The sequence below is a fragment of the Xyrauchen texanus genome, chromosome 2 (assembly GCF_025860055.1).
Source record: "Xyrauchen texanus isolate HMW12.3.18 chromosome 2, RBS_HiC_50CHRs, whole genome shotgun sequence".
Lineage (NCBI taxonomy): Eukaryota > Metazoa > Chordata > Actinopteri > Cypriniformes > Catostomidae > Xyrauchen > Xyrauchen texanus.
Genome location: NC_068277.1, coordinates 3637503 through 3644505, shown reverse-complemented (window position 1 = coordinate 3644505; position 7003 = coordinate 3637503). Strand labels below are relative to the sequence as shown.

Genomic DNA, 7003 nt, shown 5'->3' with positions numbered 1-7003 from the left:
TGTACTGGAATAAATGCTCCACAGGATGGGTCTTTGTGGATTAATCCCCCTGTGTGTATTTTTCACAGTATGGTCCCCCTACTGGCGTACACATGTCTCCCTTGGGAAGTCCCCGCTGTCCCCCGATTGCTGTGTTTGTAGCAACTCCTCCCTCGCGGCATTTCCACATGTGGCCTGAAAAACCATGTGACTGATTTCAATAAATTTTTCCTCCCCCCAGCCTGGGCAGGTGGTTGTCTCCGCGGGGTCTTTTCCCCCAGAAAGAATAGGAGTTGGAAATGAACACCTTCCCCGATGCGTGTGATAACATTAAAATGGCCCCAGCCGCTTTTACTCTATGCGGAAACATAGAGAGAGAAAAGGCGCGTATGGCGCAGCCTGCTCCCATGATTGGCACATCACTTTGTTCCCTGCCTCTGGGATGCAGGGAACCTGAAAAAGTATGACAATTTTTATGGGGCGTTGGGGAAGGGTACGTGCAGTCTGATACAGCCTGTTATTTTGGCATGCAACTGCCTGCCTGCCCCTGCGTCAGCAGCTCACGTACACGGTTCAGCGCATGGCGTGATTGAACCGGGACCACTAGTGTCGCTTCATTCGACACAACCTTTCATTCCCTCCATCAGGGAATGGAGGTTACAACAGTAACCTAGACGTTATCCATATGATTTGAGAATCCTCTATGCTTCAAATGGAAGCAAGCAAATCTGACCGTCTGTACAAGGATGTTCACATAGTCAATGTCCCAGATTTGCTTAAATTTGATTAGTGGCTAAAGCAATTTCAGTTAGGTTGTTGTTTTATGTTACATTAATCTTAACTCTTCCTTCTATTCATACACTGTAAATTCTAATTTGTTAACTTTTTTAACTCATGCCTTTTCTAAGTGTTATTTGTTGTAATAACAAATACTAAGTGAGTTTGGTACACTTAGACTTGAGTTTTAATTACTTTAAAAAACTCAGAGAGAGTGCTTGAAAATGTACTTTAGATGTTCTCTTGACTTTAGACTGCTCACAAAAACTATTCTACAACACTAAACAACTTAAGTTGGGATAACTAATGTGACATTTCCTGCAACTTCTCAGTTGCAGGAAATTATCAGATGTAGTTACTTGAACAGCTATCCAATTTACTTGTTTAAACCATGCAAACCGATTTCCTTAAAAATACCAAGCTACTGTTTCACATGGAACTCAAGTGCTGAAAACATCCATTACACAAAACAGGTTCCATTCTCATAAAATAATCAGATTTACACTAACACATAATAAATCATAGTAGTGACACAAGTTCAACTGTATGTTTTTTTACACATCGCACCAGTTCAAAAGTGTATTGTGCTGGTTTAAAACAATGGTAATGGCACATGTAAATAAGAGAAAGTCAGCACCCCAACAGAAATTTCTGCACAGGCCACGTCACTGTCACTGACCTGTACAAATAATAATAAAAAAAAACTACAATTCTAGATCAGGGATATGTTCATATGCAAGATCAATAAATTGTCACAGTGTTATCTGTCCTGCCTACAATGAACTTACAGCCTTGTCCATTAATTTTTCAATCCACTTGCACCTGTATTTAGAAGGTTTATCAACATTAGTAAGCCTAAAACAATTCAGTTTACAGATTTTGAGTGCAAAACATGAAAGAAGAAGTATTCCTCACATTGCTGTCCTAAGGGGCTTGTACGAGCTAGTGAGGGAGAGAGATCATGTTCTACCTCTTGTGCAGAATACACATCTGCAGCATGGCAAGCAGACTTAGCACTGTTAAGCTCAGCAGTGAAACTCAGTGACAATTTATGGCAGCTCCATGGTATGGGTGATGTTACTAGCCCTAGTTCATGTGAAACGAGGAAACCGAAACACGCCTTCCACAATCTTCATATACATCTAAAATTTTTTGGGGCATGCTTATTTTATTTCATTGTAACAGATGAGCGACAGCAGGAGAGAGTTGATGAAATGCAGAGAAGAACTCCAAAACAAAATGTTACATTTAAAATGTCACAATGAAAACTTAGCAAGTTATGTAGAATTTACTTGGGTCAACACCAAGTAGGACCGGGAGGCCTCGGAGCAATAATGATATTAAGTAAGCTACTTGTTAAACACCAGTCGTTTTTATCAGTGATCTGAACATCTGATTCACATTCACAATTTGTGTTGCATTGTTTAATTCATACACAAATGTAGGCTGCATCTGTTTGTTGTCACTATTATATCTGGCACACATTTGTGGTTCATCTTCTTGACAAATGTGTCTAAAGCAAAACATTGTTTTGCCTAAGTGATGGACAAAATAAATGCCCCGTGTCTCTTGTATTTGCATGCTTTACTTACCTCACACAAATCATTTTTAAGATTTGTTGTCAAATCCTTAGCATTGCTTTGCATTCCCAGATAAAAAAAATATTATATCATATTTTATTATATTCAACAGACTTGGAGCTAAGCATGAGAATTACAACAATAAATCAAAGAACTGGTCTCGGTCTCTCTCTCTCGGTCTCTCTCTCTCTCTCTCTCTCTCTCTCTCTCTCTCTCTCTCTCTCTCTCTCTCTCTCTCTCTCTCTCTCTCTCTCTCTCTCTCTCTCTCTCTCTCTCTCTCTCTCTCTCTCTCTCTCTAGGTCAATTTGCATCACAGTAGTAGCAGATTTGTTTAAGAAATAAGGCTTGAAATGACAGGTGAAGGTCAAATGTCACTTGAAATATACTCAGCAAATTATCAGTAAGGATGACATAAGGGTGGATACATTTAAAATAAAAACAAATTATAAAAGGATGGATGGTACAAGATAGATGATAGTGAAAGAGAGAATATGAGACACTCAGCAAAATAAGCATCTTCATATCTAACCCGACACAAAATAGTGTATTTTTGCTCATAACCCCAAGAAATGCATGCCATACATTTAATTATTTTGCTGGATATCTTTTATTATGCAGTTTAGTTTTTAATTCAACAAAGACTTAGTGACATAATTTTTCACCATTTTAAATTGCCAACATTTTTCCACTATGGCGGCGACATTACACCTTCAAGGTGGAGGAGGACAGCCATCCCTCCAGCCTCCGTAGAGGGAGCCCTAACCTGAGTGATCATGTCTGCCACTGCTGGTGGTAGGCTACTTAGGTCTTCCGCATCCCACCAAAGGGCCAGATAAGGAGGTTTCAGAGGTCTGGGCATGGGTGCCAGATGGTGCCCCATCCCTGAGAAAGAAGGTCCTTCCTCAGCGGAATTTTCCAGGGGGGTCTGTTGCGAGGAGCATGAGGTCCGAGAACCATGTTCGGGTGGGCAGTACAGCGCCACGAGGATGACCTGCTCCTCGTCCTCCCTGAGCTTGCACAAGGTCTGCGCAAGTAGGCTCACTGGGGGAAACGTGTACTTGCGCAGCCCCCTTGGCCAGCTGTGTACCAGCGCATCTGTGCTGAGGGGGGTCCCCGTCAGGGAATACCAGAGCGGGCAGTGGGAGGATTCTCGGGAAGCAAACAGGTCTATCTACGACTTGCTGAACCAACTCCAAATGAGATGGACCAACTGGGGTGGAGTCTCCACTCTCCCCTGAGCATCACCTGCTGCGACAGAATGTCCACTGTGGCTTTGAGGTTGCCCAGGATGTGAGTGGCCTGCAGCAACCTCAGTCACCGCTGACTCCAGAGGAGGAGACGGCGGGCAAGTTGCTGCAGGCCACTCACATCCTGGGCAACCTCAAAGCCACAGTGGACATTCTGTCGCAGCAGGTGATGCTCAGGGGAGAGTGGAGACTCCACCCCAGTGGAGGAGACGGCGGGCAAGTTGCAACATTTTATATTTACATTTACATTTATTCATTTGGCAGACGCTTTTATCCAAAGCAACTTACAAAAGAGGAAAACATAAGCAAATCATCTTATATACACTACCGTTGCTTTGTTGTCCGTCCGGACCAATACATGCTTGCCCTGGATCAACAACGAAAGCCTCCAAAGGATGAGCAGTACTGCCAACAACTTGAGATAGTTCATATGCCAACACAGTCACGGTCCCGTCCAGGAACTGGCGGCTGCATGCCCATTGCACATGGCGCCCCAGCCTAGCTTGGAGGCATCTGTCGTTAAGAGGATGCAGCTTGGAGGCATCAGTCGTTAATAGGATGTGCTCTCCCATGCAGCGATCGAGAACTCATCCTGCTTGCTAGCTCAGAAAACAAGGTCTGTCCAAGGGCTGAACAAGTGGTTGCAGATCGGCGTGATGGGCACACAATGTGTGCCACAGTGCCATGCCCATCTCGGGACTCAAGTCTGAAGCCAATGCTGAAGTGATCTCATATCTATCAATCCGAGTGGCATGACCACCACCATGGATGCCATATGCCTCAGGAGCCTCTGAAAATGTTTCAATGGAACCACTGTTCTCTGACTGAATGGCTTCAGGCTGTGCAGCACTGACCGAGTCGAACTCCATGCCGAGCCAGAGATGCTCTGCAGCAGGGAGAGCTTGCTCTTTTCCCAGTTGACCAGAAGCCATATGCGACTGAGGTGCCTGAGCACCAGGTCCCTGTGCGCACACAACAGGTCTCGAGAGTGAGCTAAAATCAGCCAGTCTTCGAGGCAGTTCAGGATGCGAAAGCCCACTTCCCATAACGGGGCAAGGGCTTCTCCGTAACTTTCGTGAAGACGCGAGGCGACAGGGACAATCCAAAGGGGAGGACCTTGTACTGATATGTCCAGCCCTCGAAAGCAAACCGAAGGAAGGGTCTGTGTCGAGGTAGAACCGAGACGTGGAAGTAAGCATCCTTCAGGCCTACCACAGCAAACAATCTTGTTTGCCGGTCGCACGCTAAAATGCATTTCTGCATCAGCATCTTGAACGGAAGTCTGTGCAATGCCTGGTTCAGAACTTGCATGTCCAAGATTGGCCGCAACCCAGTGCCTTTCTTTGGTACAATGAATCATCATCTTGGCTGTAGGAACAGTCTCTATCAAAACCTTGCGCAGAAGGACGCCGCTGAACCGTGGCGGGCGCCTGGCAAAATAAATCACGTAGCCAAGTCAGATGGTCCTGGCTAGCCACCGTGATGGGTTGGAAAGCGCTAGTCACGCATCCAAGCTCCGGGCGAGGGGCACCAAGGGACAATTGCGTCTGATGTACATGTGGGTGGGGCCTTGCGGCAGGGGGGAGCAGGAGATGCCATGTTAAGGAGCCTTGCTTCATCCAACACTTACCTTGCTCCATGTACCCGGCATTAGGGGGTGTCGACGATGGTATTGAGAACTGTCAAGTCGTGTTTGGGCAGAAAAAGGTGTCATCCACAACCTTGTCAGTTCGTTGTGCACTTCCAGGAAGAAAGGGACCAGAAAGGGACCCCGAACCCGGGCAAGCATGGCGGTCAGCTCTGTGTCGGCCTCAGACTGGGCAGACAGACCCGAAGTGTGCTCTCCCATGCAGCGATCGAGAACTCATCCTGCTTGCTAGCTCTGAAAGAGATGTTAAGCTGGCAGTGAGGCGAGCTGGTCATATCTTTGAACTTGACAGGGGCAAATGAGCGTGCTGGGGAATGGGAGGTCCGCAGGGATTTACCCGGCAATATTTATGATTTACGACATGCAAGAAGTTTATACAATGAAGCAGTCCAAATAGTCAAAGGAAATGCACAACGACAGTATGTAGATCACTCTGAGAAAATTAACATGTGGAAATTAGAGTAGGGTCTAAAAGTCTGAGACCACAAATTGAAAATGGTTCTATTGAGCATTTTTCAAACTTAATAGAATGTACTACATTGTTTTTAGTGAAACAATATACTGTATTGCAGATAAGAAACCACTAAAACGCCGCTATACTGAACACCACCAACAGTTGTAATTATAAAGTACAACAAGGCGTGATGACATAGACAAGAATATTTACAATGCTCAGTATTTCTATTTATACAGGGATGAAGAGAAACGGAAATGATACAGTACCAAACAATAAAAATAAAACAAAAACATTTCTGACTGGGTGTTCTTGTGCTACACTGCCTACAAAAAAATAAAACTAAACAAAACATCTTCAATGTGCAAGACGTCATAAATAAACAAACTTTAACCAAACAAAAATTAAAAGAATGGAACATGCTCCCTAACTAGTGTATCTAATACAACGCATCAAAACCTACAAGAGTTCCAGGTATGTTACGTGCCATTCTAACTATCCGTTTCTCCCTGAAATATGGATACCCAATATTTAACCAATTTACAACATGTACAATAAAGCTGCAACGAGAAATAGGAAAGATTAGCAAACAAAGTACTTGCATATGTAACAGGTGTTATATTTATTTATTAATTTCACTCAAAACATGTTCTTGTTATTATCATTTGTTATATTTATATAATTATTTTGTGTTCTGGAAATTATTCTTTTAAAATTTCGTTTCATTTATTCTTTTAATATCGATTTCTTTTAATTGAGATGTCATGTTTCTATGGTTATATGGTAATTTTTCAGTGTTGTTAAAAATGGTGCATGGCTCCTTTAAGATTCATTTTCCGGTTACTCTCCTTCAGTTCTAGTAGTGGGAAGTTCGGATCATTTTACTGACTCGGATCTTTGAGTCTCGTTCAGCAAAATGAACGAATCTTTTTTCGAGTCATTTCGTTCATTTCGTTCATTTCAGCAGAATATAATTAAATGTCATGTTAAATAGCCCAAAACATCAAGTAGTCTACTTACGAAAATGTTGATTCAATTTGAAATAAATAAATAAAAATAAACTATAGGGTAATGCAGCCAAAGCCAATTTATAAGAAACCGAAACGTTAATTTATTAATTGGGTCTTAAGTTTAAGCTATTGCAGTTAGTTCACCTCACCTCCTTTTTCTCCGCCTCTTGTGTCATCGGGTTCGAACTTCAAAACGTTAAAAATACTTAGTTGTCGATGTCGACTCGTCAGTGTCTGTGTGTGGGCCGTGTGGTGTGACACAGCAGCCAATGCACTCACTGACTGCATGCACATGCAGCATACCGGTC

General features: G+C 43.3%; 1 protein-coding gene across 1 annotated transcript in view; it reads left to right on the top strand.

Annotated features, from left to right (window-relative positions):
- The window catches only part of LOC127617712 (histone H2B-like), a 198383-nt gene that overhangs the window by 84632 nt on the left and 106748 nt on the right, over positions 1-7003 (top strand). The gene's annotated exons all lie outside the window — the stretch shown is intronic.